The sequence below is a fragment of the Rhea pennata genome, chromosome 29 (genome assembly GCF_028389875.1).
Source record: "Rhea pennata isolate bPtePen1 chromosome 29, bPtePen1.pri, whole genome shotgun sequence".
Taxonomy (NCBI): Eukaryota; Metazoa; Chordata; class Aves; order Rheiformes; family Rheidae; genus Rhea; species Rhea pennata.
In genome coordinates, this window is record NC_084691.1 from 1,995,037 (window position 1) to 2,007,676 (window position 12,640).

Here is a 12,640-nt window from a genome sequence, read left to right on the forward strand (position 1 = left end):
TTGCAGGATAACACCTGGTTTGCAGTATTCCTCCGCAGTAGATGCCCAAGCGCTTGACAGAGGAGGTGCTGGTGGCTTGCCTGTGTCCCAGGTAGTGAAAGTGCTGCAGAGAAAGAAAGGGCTCCTGCTGTGCGTTGAGGGAAGAAAGTGGGAAAGGAGCCCAGCTTTCCCTTCTCTCCTCACCTTGTTGCTCTGGAAGAATTGTGCTAGGTGCTGACAGGATATTTTCCCCTGCTCATGCAGGCAACAGAGGTCGTAGCCGGATGCAGCACTGCAAAAAGCCTTTCGTAGCTAGGAGGTGGATTCCTCAGAATCGACTGGGACAGCAGTGACAAGAGCTGAGTTCTGTCTTTCTGTGCTTCTCGCAGGCGTTGGAGAGCAGCGGAACAGCCTGCAGACATGAAGGGACTAAAGAGTCCATGAGCAGGACAAACCAGTGAAGCAAGGCAGTGCAGAGGTAAGCTTCTGTTGTTTATCATTTCTGTTTTAGGGAAAGATGATAGAGTATATTCAGCCGTAAATATTTGCCCTCTTCCATGTATGTTGTTGAGTGAAGAATGCTGTTGTGCCAGTTGTTTTTCCCCTGGGAAGGGGCAGCATTCTTCGGCAGATGGCACTTTCAGGGAGGATTCCTGCTGTCATGTCTTTTGTTGCTGTGCCATTCTGAGCACTCTGCACTGCGCTCTTTGAATTCTTCCCCTCTTGCCTGTTGAGTGTAACACTTCAAAGCCCACCATGCATCAGCTTAGTTGACTCACAGTACAAGGTTGCAGCATGTGTTGAGTCTCCTCTTAGGCATTTGGTGAGCTACACGATGCATCTTTTGCCTTTCAGTTGTGATAAGGACTGAGATGAGAAGTACAAGCCTGACTGTGGAAATGAGCATGATCAGTCTGAGTCTCACCTGCAGGCCTATCTAGGGAGTCTTTGCTGAGCTTCTTAACGCTTGTTCAAAGCAAAGCACCTCTGTGGCTTTCTTGCATCTCTTTAAGCGTGGAAGCAGTAGCACGTGGTTGCAGAGTTTGAAAGCAGCCATGCTGAAATCGTGCTGGTTTATTGATTGTGTGTGCAGAATATCCTTCTCGCACTTGTCTGCATGATCAAGATGTTTTTGCATTGCCTGTTAGTCAGGCTGTGCTTGCTTGCTAGCACTGGGCTTGGAAAGGGCTAGCAAAAGAAGGTCTTCCTAAAGGCTGCAGAGTAGTGCTGTGGCCTGAGGAGAAAGGGTGTTTTTGGTTTACGCAGCCTCCACAAGCAGAAGATGCTGTTGCAGATCCGATTGTCGGACTCCCGAGTGGTCACCTCTGTTTCCCGTGGCACTGTCAGTTCGGTTGCCGTGGAAGCTGACCACCTTCCAGACCTTCCAGGTTACTGTCTGAGCTGCCTTGGTGCGCAGAATGCCTGCTGTGGTTGGCTGAAAGCTCGCTGTTGCGAGGGCTGCAGCCTGCTGTGGGAGACGAGGCATTTGCTGTCCTTGTGTTCATTGCTCCTCTGCTTTCTTGTGTTTACTAGTCCTGGTGACTTCTGTCAGCTTGTGCTCTTGCTTCTTGCACCTGTTAGCCCTGCCATGAAAACAGGTGGAAAGAACGCTGCCCTTCAAAGTAAGCACTGTGAGACAAAACACCAGGCTGCTGTGGCTAACTGAGCAGCAAACCGAGGAAGGCAGTGATGCTGTGCTCTGAAAGACTATTGCAGTTTCCAAGCTCTAGCTTCGGAGGCTTGAGAGGCCTTGTTTCAGCTGCCTGCTGCGCAGAGGTTAGTGTGCTGAGGACTTTGTCTCCTGGAGCTGTGTCTTTTCAGGCCACGGCGAGAGGGCTCATTGCTGCCTTTGAGGAAGGCAAGCCGGGGAAGATGCTGCCCCTGGAGAGTGTGTGTGAGTTTGCTTTCCAAAGGTCTTTGCTGACCTGCCGCTGCAGATCTCAGCCGTGTCCGTGGGCAGCTTCTGATTTTCAGCCTTGAGAAGCACAGTATTCCCGAGAGCACCTGTACGTCTTGTGTGGTGATGCTGCGCACAGTTAGTCACACCTCAGATACTCAAGAATACTCAGAATACTGAAGAACCTAGGTGAGTTGGAGCGGGTGACAAGTGTTTCTAGGCAACTCTGTAGTAAGCAAGCAAGCACTGAAGCGTGGGAACAGAAGCTGAGACTGGAGCTCTCTCAGGCAGCTGCCTGCTCCCGTTTTGGCAGCAGCAAAGTGTTTGAACCAGCCGTTTCCAGGTATGTTAGGTGGCCTAACACCAATCGCTAGCTGGCCTGGCATCCTTAGATGTCTTTGCCACTGATGTAGAGGTAGTGAGGACGGTTACAGCAAGAGCTTGGCAGAGCAGATGGGCTGCTGAGCTCAACGGGAGTTTTTTTCAGCCTGGTGCTCTCTTGGACAGTGTTGAACTTGTACCGCCTCGGAGGGAGAATCGGAGCAGGGCCGTATATAGTGATTCTTTTCCTTAGCCTCTTCTTCTGGCAGGCTGTGGCCTGGGAGCTTCCGCAGCCAGATGCAGTAGCTTTAGATAACCTTCCTGGTGTTTGTTCTTCCAGAAGCACCCCCGCTCTGTGGGCTCTAAGGACACCATGAATCTACAGAAGGGCCGAACGAAATTCCATCCTCAGATTTCCTGTTGCTTTTCTCGGGATGTTTGCTTTACTTCTTCTGAGCTCTGCTGAGCAAGGGGCTTGTGGTTTCGTGGACATCTCCTTTGACTGGTTGGGTCCCTTTGCCAATCGGCATTATTGGTCACAGCCTGTCACTGCGCATGTAAAGTTAAGATTTGGGATTTTTCTCCGACAGATGCTTTGCTTCCCCTGCAGAGAATATCCACGGACACTGTCTTGCCCAGTCGTTGAGTGTCCTTTGATGCTTCTGCAGCAATTTTCTGTTGGCCTAAAAGACGGAGATGAATGAATGCTTTTTTGTTTTTTGTTTCCAACAGGCAGCCCTTGCCGGAAGCAAACAAGTCAAAGAGACGCCTGGAGCTGTTTTTATCTGGAGTGGTTCTGCAGAGCCTGGAGTCCTGTGTATGAGAGCACAGCTTTGACTGGAAAAAGGACCTGGAACTCCTCTTCACAGGGGCCCTAAGTGGTGCTAAGGAGGCTAAGCTGTTAGAGAAAGCCCATCAGCATCTCCTGCTCTTCTTAGTGTACCAGCTGAGAGGGCAAGTGGGCCAGGAAACCAGCACAGAGGAAGCTTCTCCCTCTGTTCTCCCTTCTCCATTAGGAAAATCCACACCACCTGAATAGAGGCAACTGTGTTTTTTTTTTCTGTGCAAGTTCAGCAGGTTATGTCTGCAGAGACAAGTGTGTCATCTGAGCTGGGCATGTGAAGCCCCTCAACAGTTGCAGATGTCTTGCCCAGAGGAAAGAGGAGGGGAAGTTCTGTTGCTGTGAAGTGTCTGGGGCAGGGCCTGGAGTCTTACAGCTCTCTGCATGTTTGGTGTGTAGGAGCAGGTCAGGAAGTTCACGGGGCAGAGCTGTATTGTCTGTCTTGCTTTCTGGTACCTGCTTCCCAGCAGTAGCTGTGCAATTCTTCCTGGGCCAGGGACTGCAGCGAATGGCTTTGTGATGTGTGTGGTGCCTGTGTCTTTTGGGGAGGAATGTGTTTTAGTCTTTGCCCTGTTAGACCAGTAGTTGTTTTCAGGTGCAGCTTTTCCTCAGGGGCTTGCAAGCTGTTATTACTGAAGTAAAAGTGTTAGCATCTGCCCATCTTCTGAAATCAAGTTCACCAGTCCCCTCCTGTCCCTTTCATCCACTGGTGTGCCTTTGCATGCAGAATGTCAGCCAAGAGACTAAGGCAGGCCTGTGCTGCTCACAAAGCCGCCAGTTCTGTGGGCTCTTGCAGTGCCTTGCCACTGAAGGAGGCTGCTTTCTGGTTTCAGCTGCCTACTTCCCCCGGACAGTGCTGGGTTTTCCAAGGAGCAGAGGGCCAAGTGATCATTCGGTTGCCTGAGGAGATCTGGCCAATGGCTGTCACCGTGGAGCACATCTCCAAGGCAGTCTCTCCTTCCGGGGAAGTCAGCAGCGCCCCCAAAGATTTTGCTGTCTCCGTAAGTCTCTGCCTTGCACCTCCGCGGGGGGCGGGGAGGGAACGAGGCCCTGCGGCCCTGGCCGAAAGCTGCAAAGGAGCCTTGTTTCTCCTGGCGACTTCTCCCAGAGAAGCGTGGGCTGGTTTCTGCAGAGCATTGCATCCCTGCGTGGGGTGGCGTACGGTGGTGGTATGCCACTCGGGCTTGCTGAATGCTCTCAGGCCAAGGGTCTTGGAGCGCTTGCTCAGAGCAGCCTCACCCACACCCACACTAAGCTCTTCTCGGCTCCTGCTAGAGGAGCGGCACACGAGGCAGGGTTGCCCAGTTCCGCCTCAGCAGACACTTTTCCTTCAGCTCTGCTTGAGCATGACGTGCTCCCCTTGTCGCTTGCCTTTGAGGGCGTGGATGAGGAAGCAGCAGCAGAAACTCTCCTGGGGCTCTTTGTGTTTGAGGTGGAGCAGGAGGCTGTTCAGACCTTCCGCCTCAAGGTACCGGGAGTGTGTGTGGGCACGACGCGAGCAGCAGACTGAGGTTTGCCTGCAAGTGCTTGGACGACAGAGCGTGGAGGATGAGCCAAAGCATCCTGTGCCTTGTGGCTCTGGCAGGGGAAGCACGGCTGCCTCCTCTGCCAGGGCTGCGTTTGGTTCCCCAGCAGGGATGGGGCTGGCAGAGGAAGCGCCCTTGCTGTGCTGTCGCTCTTTCCACCGGAGCAATGATGGCTGCCTCCATTTCCTTTACAGAAGCAGCTGCCCAGAGCCTTCTGCTACATCGAATTCCAGGTGCAGAGCAACTGGGGGAACCCCAGGTACACGTGCATTTATCGAGTGCAGGTTCATGGGGTGATGGCAAGGCAGAACTACCAGCTGAGCCACGAGACAAGAGTTTCTGTAATCCGGAATAAAAAGAGAAGATGTGGCAGCTCTCGTTCATGTTTTTTTGCCCCACCCGGAGCTTGATTCTTGAGGCAGACTATAGGGCATGTGCGTGGTGAGCATCTGAAGAGAGAGGCAGGAGAGGCGCTGGGTCTCTGCAAAGCATGGCTAGGCATCCAGGAAGTCTGAGGGCACTCGGCTTGCTCTGAGAACATTCTGCAGAGTAAAGGAGGAAGGAGACTCTTTGAAAAGGATCCTCCACAGGTCCTGTGATCTGTAGCAGAGGCATGTGCCACCTTGTCTCTGCAGGGCCAGTGAGCCTGCCTCAGCCCTCAGCTCCTGCAGTGCTAGTTCCGCTTGCATCTCTCCTGAGGAAAGGACCTTTCTGGCAGCGTTGAAAGATGGGCCCTGTCTTTGGCTCTGGGGGCAGGGCAGGGTCCTTGGACTCCAAGCAAAAGCCCCAGCTAGTGCAGCTGCAGCTTTTGCAGCTGAGTGGATAGCCTGCAAGTTCTCATTTCATGGGAGAGCAGCACGCCAAGGCAGGGAATACATTGCAGCAGGCAGAGCAGAGGAGTTGAAAGCAGGCCTCTAGCAAGAGTGTGCCCACTCTCTCCCTTCTTCAGCAGTGGTGGGAGACCCAGAGGGCTTGAGGCTGTCCTGCCTTTCCCACTCCTCACCCACATAGTAACTACTAAGGCAGCGGAGCTGCCTGCATGCAGGCAGTGTGGCCAAAGGCGGTCCTGCCTGACCATGCACACGACAAGTGCATTGTAGAAGTACCAAGTAGCTTGCACTGCTCAAGGAAGTTCCCCAAGAAGTGTCTGAATGCTCCAGGGAACACACTGCCAAGGATCTTTGCAGAGTTGAGTGCCATGCACTCATATTTTCTAAACACACGACATCCCCTGCTAAGTACCTAAGCCAGTGTGAAGCCACAGCAGTCCCAGTCCCGCTCTCCTGTGGTCTGCACAAGGCTTGGGTTGGGATTTGGGTTTGGCTTTGCTGGAGGGCTTGGCTGGCTCTTGCCTTCTGCACCTGCTGGCAGCAGTGGAAGACTAGACAAGAGGGGCAGTCAGCGTGAGCACAGAGTGGTCTGCTGTCCTTCTTGGCCTCAGCAGCTGTGTGCTTGCTGCGTCAGCTCCTGTAGAGCGAGCACATGGAGCAATGTGAGCTGACACGCCACAGTTGCTAGGCCTCGCCTGTGTCCAGTTGTGACTGTGCCAGTTCAAGGGAGGCACTGCAAAACTGGAGCGGCTGCAGGAGGGAACTGCAGAAACTGTGGCCTGGAACATCAGGGCCTGGCGTGCACTGAGTAGGACTCATTTCCCCTGAGCAGTCTGCCCTGGCACCTCCAGCCCTGGCCAGGAGCCTAACTGAAGCTCCAGCCCTCTCCTCGTGGGAGCTGTCTGGAAGCTGTAGCCGTCTCCGTAGAATCACAGAATCATAGAATCCTAGAATCGGTAAGGTTGGAAAGGACCTCTGGAGATCATCTAGTGCAACCTCCCTGCTCAAGTAGGGTCACCTAAAGCATGTTAGACAGGGTTGCATCAAAGTGGGCTTTGAATATCTCCAGAGAAGAAGCCTCCGCAACCTCTCTGGGCAACCTGTTCCAGGGCTCTGTCACTCTCACAGTGAAGAAATTCCTCCTCATATTCTGGCAGAACTTTCTGTGGTTCATTTTTTGCCCATTGCCTCTTGTGCTTTCGCATGGGACAGCTGAAAAGAGTTTAGCCTCATCCCCTTGACACCCTCCCCAGGATGTATAAGGGAGGATGTATAAGTATACACATTGATAAGATCCCCCCTCAGCCTTCTCTTCCCCAGGCTGAAGAGGCCCAGCTCTCGCAGACGTTCCTCAGAGGGCAGACGCTCCAGCCCTCTGATCACCTTTGTAGCCCTACGCTGGACTCTCTCCAGCAGCTCCATGTCTCTCTTCTACTGGGGAACGCAGAACTGGACACAGTACTTGAGATGAGGCCTCCCCAGGGCTGAGGAGAGGGGCAGCATCACCTCCCTCGACTTGCTGGCAACACTCTTCCCAATACACCCCAGAATACCATTGGCCTTCTTGGCCACAAGGGCACATTTCTGGCTCATGGTCAATTTGTCATCCACCAGCACTCCCAGGTCCTTCTCTGCAGAGCTGCTCTCCAGAAGGTCAGCCCCCAGCTTGTACTGGTGCCGAGGGTTATTATTCCCTAGGTGCAGGCTCTGCACTTGCCCTTGTTGAACCTCAGGAGGTTCCTCGCCGCCCAGCCCTCCAGCGTGGCCAGCTCTCTCTGAATGGCAGCACAGCCCTCAGCTGTAGCAGCCACTCCTCCCAGCTTGGTATCATCTGCAAACTTACTGAGGAGCCACTCTGTCCCTTCGTCCAGGTCATTGATGAAGAAGTTGATCAGGATGGGACCCAGTACTGAGCCCTGGCAAACTCCAATAGCCACAGGCCTCCAGCTCCGCACCACTGATGACGACCCTCTGAGCTCTGCCTTTCAGCCAGTTCTCAATCCACCTCAGTGTCCACTCATCTAACCCACGCTTCTTGAGCTTCTCTAGGAGGATGTCAGGGGAGACAGTGTCAAGAGCCTGTTCTAGTTATATTCCCGGGGGCCAAACATCCGGTTTGGCCAGCCAGCACAAACTCACACACACACACACACAAACACTCTTCAATAGCAAGCAGTTTATTAGTAGATACTTACAAGCAGACCAACCCAATGGTAATCTCGAGAAGGACCACCTCAGTGCTTGTCCTGATCGTCTGCATGGCGAGAGGGAGAGTCGGCAGGCACAATCTTTTCGGGCGTCCCCGAGGAGGCAACGTGGTCCTCTGTTGTGTAGCAGCCTCACCCTCCTTTGGAAAACTCCGGCATTTATGATTACTTGCAGTAGGCGAGAGTCCCGGCACCTGGGGCCAGCAAGTGCAGGGAGTCTAGCCCAACTCCGCCCCGGTTGCATAACCGGGCTCTGATACTGCACACGTGTGCAGACTTATTTCGGGGCCACATTTGACTTTGGGGGTCGCTATTTCACTACTCTTCAGCTTCTGACCTTCATGTTGACTGCTTCTCATGGTGATTCTGTGGCTGGAAGCCACAGAATCTATATGTGACCAACCGCTGTTCTTTCTCACAGATTTCCATGACCTTGTTAGTTACTTGTTTGTATCCCGCTTAACACAGCAGTATTGTTCTAGGCACTAAGAAGTTACAGCACTAGACTATTCTCACCAAATAGCAGGTGGTACAGATACAAAAGTTGCAACACGGACCATTCCCATCAAGTATCACGTAGCACGGATACAGAGCCTTGCTGAAGTCAAGGGACACCACGTCCACTGCTCTCCCCTCATCTACCCAGCCAGTCACACCATCAGAGAAGGCTATCAGATTGGTTAAGCAGGATTTCCCCTTGGTGAATCCATGCTGACTACTCCTGATCACCTTCTTTTCCTCCATGTGTCTGGAGACAACATCCAGGATGAGCTGTTCCATCACCTTTCCAGCGATGGAGGTGAGACTGACTGGCCTATAGTTGCCTGGGTCCTCCTTCTTGCCCTTTTTGAAGGGTGGAGTGACACTGGCTTTCTTCCAGTCCTCAGGCACCTCTCCAGTTCTCCAGGACTTTTCAAAGTTGAGGGAGGATGGCCTGGCAACAACATCCGCCAGCTCCCTCAGTACCCGTGGGCACATTCCGTCTGGGCCCATGCATTTGTGAATGTCAGGCTTGCCCAGATCTCTAATCCTCTCCTCCTCAACCAAAGGAAAGTCTTCCTTTCTCCAGACTTTCTCCCTTTGCTTCCAGGCTCCGGGACTCTTGAGGGCTGCCGTTAGCAGTGAAGACTTTAGCAAAGAAGGCATTCGGTAATTCTGCCTTCTCTGTAGCCTTTGTCACCAGGGCCCTGTATCCGTACTACCTGATACTTCATGGGAATGGTCCGTATTGTAACTTTTGTATCTGTAATACCTGATACTCGGTGAGAATGGTCTAGTGTTGTAACTTTTTAGTGCCTAGAACAATACCGCTGTGTTAAGCGGCATACAAATAAGTAACTAACAAGGTCTTGGAAATCCGTGGGAAAGAACAGCAGTTGGATACATATAGATTCTGTGGCTTCCAGAATCTCCTTCTTGAGATTACCATCGGGTCGGTCTGTTTGTAAGTATCTACTAATAAACTGCTTGCTACTGAACAGTGTTTGTGTGTGAGTTTGTGCTGGCTGGCCAAACCGGATGTTTGGCCCCCGGGAATCTAACTACAACAGGCCCCCGCCCCATTTGGTAGTGGGCCCGCATTTTCACTAGCCCTCCTCTTGCTACTGATGTATTTGAAGAAGCCCGCCCTGTTGTCCTTAACATCCCTTGCCACACTCCACTCCAAATGGGCCTTCGCCTTCCTTGCTACATCTCTACACACTCTGACAGCAGTCCTATAAGTCTCCCAAGTAGCCTGTCCCCTCTTCCACATTCTCTGTACTGTCTGCTTCTGTTTGAGTTTTGCCAGGAGCTCCTTGCTCACCCCTGCAGGTCTCCTGCCCCCTTTGCTGGACTTCTTTCTCCTTGGGGTGCACTGCTCTTGAGCTTGGAGGAAGTGATGCTTGAATACTAGCCAGCTCTCCTGGACCCTCCTTCCTTCTATGCCCTTAACCCATGAGATTCCTCCAAGTAGGTCTCTGAAGAGCCCAAAGTCTGCCCTCCTGAACTCCAGGGTTGCAATCGTGCTTATTGGTTGAAGTCTCCCATGAGAACCCGGGCCTGTGATCGTGAGGCTCCTTCCAGCTGTCTGTAGAAGGCCTCACTGACTTCCTCTTCCTGGTCAGGTGGCCTGCAGTAGACACCCACGGCAGTGTCCCCCATGCTAGCCTGCCCTTTGTTCTTCACCCATAAGCTCTCGACTGCCTCCTCCTCCACCACCCCTAGGCAGAGCTCGATGCATTCCAGTTGCTCTCTCACATGAAGGGCAACTCCCCACTACCTCGCCTTCCTGGCTTGTCTTTCCTAAAAAGCACATAGCCATCCATGACAGCATTCCAGTCAGGCGAGTTATCACACCGTACCTCTGTAATTGCAACGAGATCATGGCCCTGCGACCACACACACATCTCCGGTTCTTCCTGTTTATTCCCCATGCTGCATGCCTTGGTGTACAAGCACTTCAGAGAGGTAGTCATGCATGCAGCTTTCCCAGGAAGGGTGATGTGTCTGCTGCTTGTGTCTCTTGGGGAGGAATGTGTTTTACTCTTTGCCCTGGTAGACCAGTAGTTGTTTTCAGGTGCAGCTTTTCCTCAGGGGCTTGCAAGCTGTTATTACTGAAGTGAAAGTGTTTTTGCTGAGATGTCCTGCTTTGCATGCATGTAGGAGGAGAATGGACAAAGCCATGCTGCCTGCAGAGTGGCAGGTGTTGAGTGTTCTCCAGATGAATGCTGTCACCTCCAAGAATTGCTTATCTTAGAGATCGGAGCCATGTAGTATAATATAGTATATAGAGAGGAGGTTATTTTAGATATTGGGGGTATGTAGTATAACATATATTCTATATTTTTATGTATATGATAAATGTGACTGTCATTCCCGTATCAGAGTTATAATTTCAAATCCTCAGATCTTGCCACTGTGCAAAAGAAGTGACATGGTCATCATTCTGGGGTCATCCCCCACTACCTTCCTGTGCCTCTCCCCTCCCCTCAGAGCTCTCCTCTCCATGGGGAAGGTTTTCTCACCCGCTTCATGACCTTACAGTGCCTGCCTGCCTGCAACCCCAAAAGGTTGCTGCAAGAGAAGTGACCTCCCAAAGCAGCTGCCAGCCATGCCACCTTTCCCTGCCTCTGCCTCCGCCCTCTTCAGGAGCTCTCCTTTCTGCTGGGGGTTTTGTGCTGCCCCCGCTGAGCTCACAGTGCCCACCCGCCTGCTTGCCTGCTGATGGCCTCTCAGGCCGCAGTCACAGAGGTGATCTGAGTCACTGTTGCGGGAGGGGGCATGGTGTGTGGGGCACTCTCCTCCCACGACATGGCCCTGACGAGCACAGGCCTGTTGTCTGCTGGTGCTCTGAGAGCTTCAGCAGAAAGCAGCGTTCAGAGCCTCGTGCTGGGCTGCGGGCTGCCATGGGGGAAGCTGGGCTTGCCTCTTAGCTGGCGCTGCTCCTGGGCCAGGGCTGCCCCATGGAGTGCTGCCCCTTCACTGTCTCTGCAGCTGAAGGGGGCAGGAGGAGAGTCTTGTAGCGGTTGCTGCTCGCATGCTCTGGCCCTCCCAGGGAGGGTTGATGGAGAGGGACAAACCCCTTCCCTGAGTCCCCTCTGCCAGCCCGTGCAGCACTGCTGTGTGTGTCACACCTGTCGCCAGCAGCAGCAGCAGGAGGCAGTGGGCTGAGGGAAATGTCCTCTCCAGGGTGATGTGCCCACAGCTCCAAGTGCCGCCTGGGTGCACGGCAGAGGGGCCACGGGAGCAGGTGGCTCTGATCCTGGCCAGGGAGCTGTCCACAGCCCTGAGGTGGGCAGCAGGCCTCCGCCTGCGCTGCTCTGCCCACCAGCACCCAGCAGCTGCTGAAGGGCAGCGTGCCCTCCCCTGAGGCTGGCACCAGGCCTGGGATCAGGGACGTTCCCATTCCTGCAGCACTGGTCCCATTCCTGACTGTCCTGATGCCAGAGCTGCCCCGGGAGGGCCCCTGCTAGGGCTTTCTGTGGTGCAGCGTGTTCAGCTGCTAACCAAAAGCTGGCTGATTGGAGCCCACCTAGAAACGGTGCCCTCTTGGTGGGGTGCCTGGGGAGTTGTGCTGCCCGGCAGCCTGGGTTTTGCTCATGGTCCCCTAGAACCAGTGCAGAGGAAGCTGCGCTAATCCTGTGCCTCTGCTTCAGGCTGCTGAGTTGCTCGGGGAGGGGGCTGTCTCCTGAACCTGGGCTGCTGTGAACAGAGGGGTTGTTGCTGGCACGGCTCGTATCATTGACCTTCCCAGTCACACCTGTGTTTGTGTGTGTGTGTGCGTGTGTGTGTGTGTGTATGCGTGCGTGCGTGCAGAGCTGGGTCTTGCTGAGGAGTGTTACCCAGGAAGGGAATGGGGAGGAGATCAGCAGTGCTAGGATCACCACGGAGCACAAGGCACACACTTGACTACAGCTAAAACAGAGTAAATCCAGGTTTAGTGACTGCTGTGCCTTCTGCCCTGTGTCCCCCTCCAAAGGAGAGAAGAAAGGGAACCATGAGGAGCCACAAGAGAATGCCACAAGCTTTCCCAAAGCATCTCATGGACGTGCCTGCACCAGCCCCTTGATGTGCTGGGACTCTCCCAGGGAGTGCTCTTTTCTGACCCCAGGAACTGACCTGGGAAACCCAGAGGGAAAAGGGAACATTCCCCCTCCTCACACCCGACGGGAGAGTGTGGGGCTCTGCAACTCAGCACTGCCTTCAAGAACACAGGACGCGTTGTTCAGACTTCTCACTGTTGCACAGCCCTGGCGTGCAAAAACAGAGCCAAAAGTCCAGGAGCACCTGCTCTAGCTGGATTTGTTGCACACAAAGTTGAAGAATACCAACTGACCTGAAGAGCAGGGCAAAGAGGGGGCCAAAGGGTTACAGCGATGCCCTGCTCACCCCTTCTGCACTGTGCACATGGGCTCAAACCTTGCTTGGATGGCTGGCCACTTCCTCTGCTCCCTCCTCTCACTTGAGCTCAGTCACTACAAAAGGCAAATTCTCTGCAGGTCCATCCCTGGAGAGCAGACTCTGGGGCAGCAGAGCTGCTGGTGGCTGGGACATGCGTG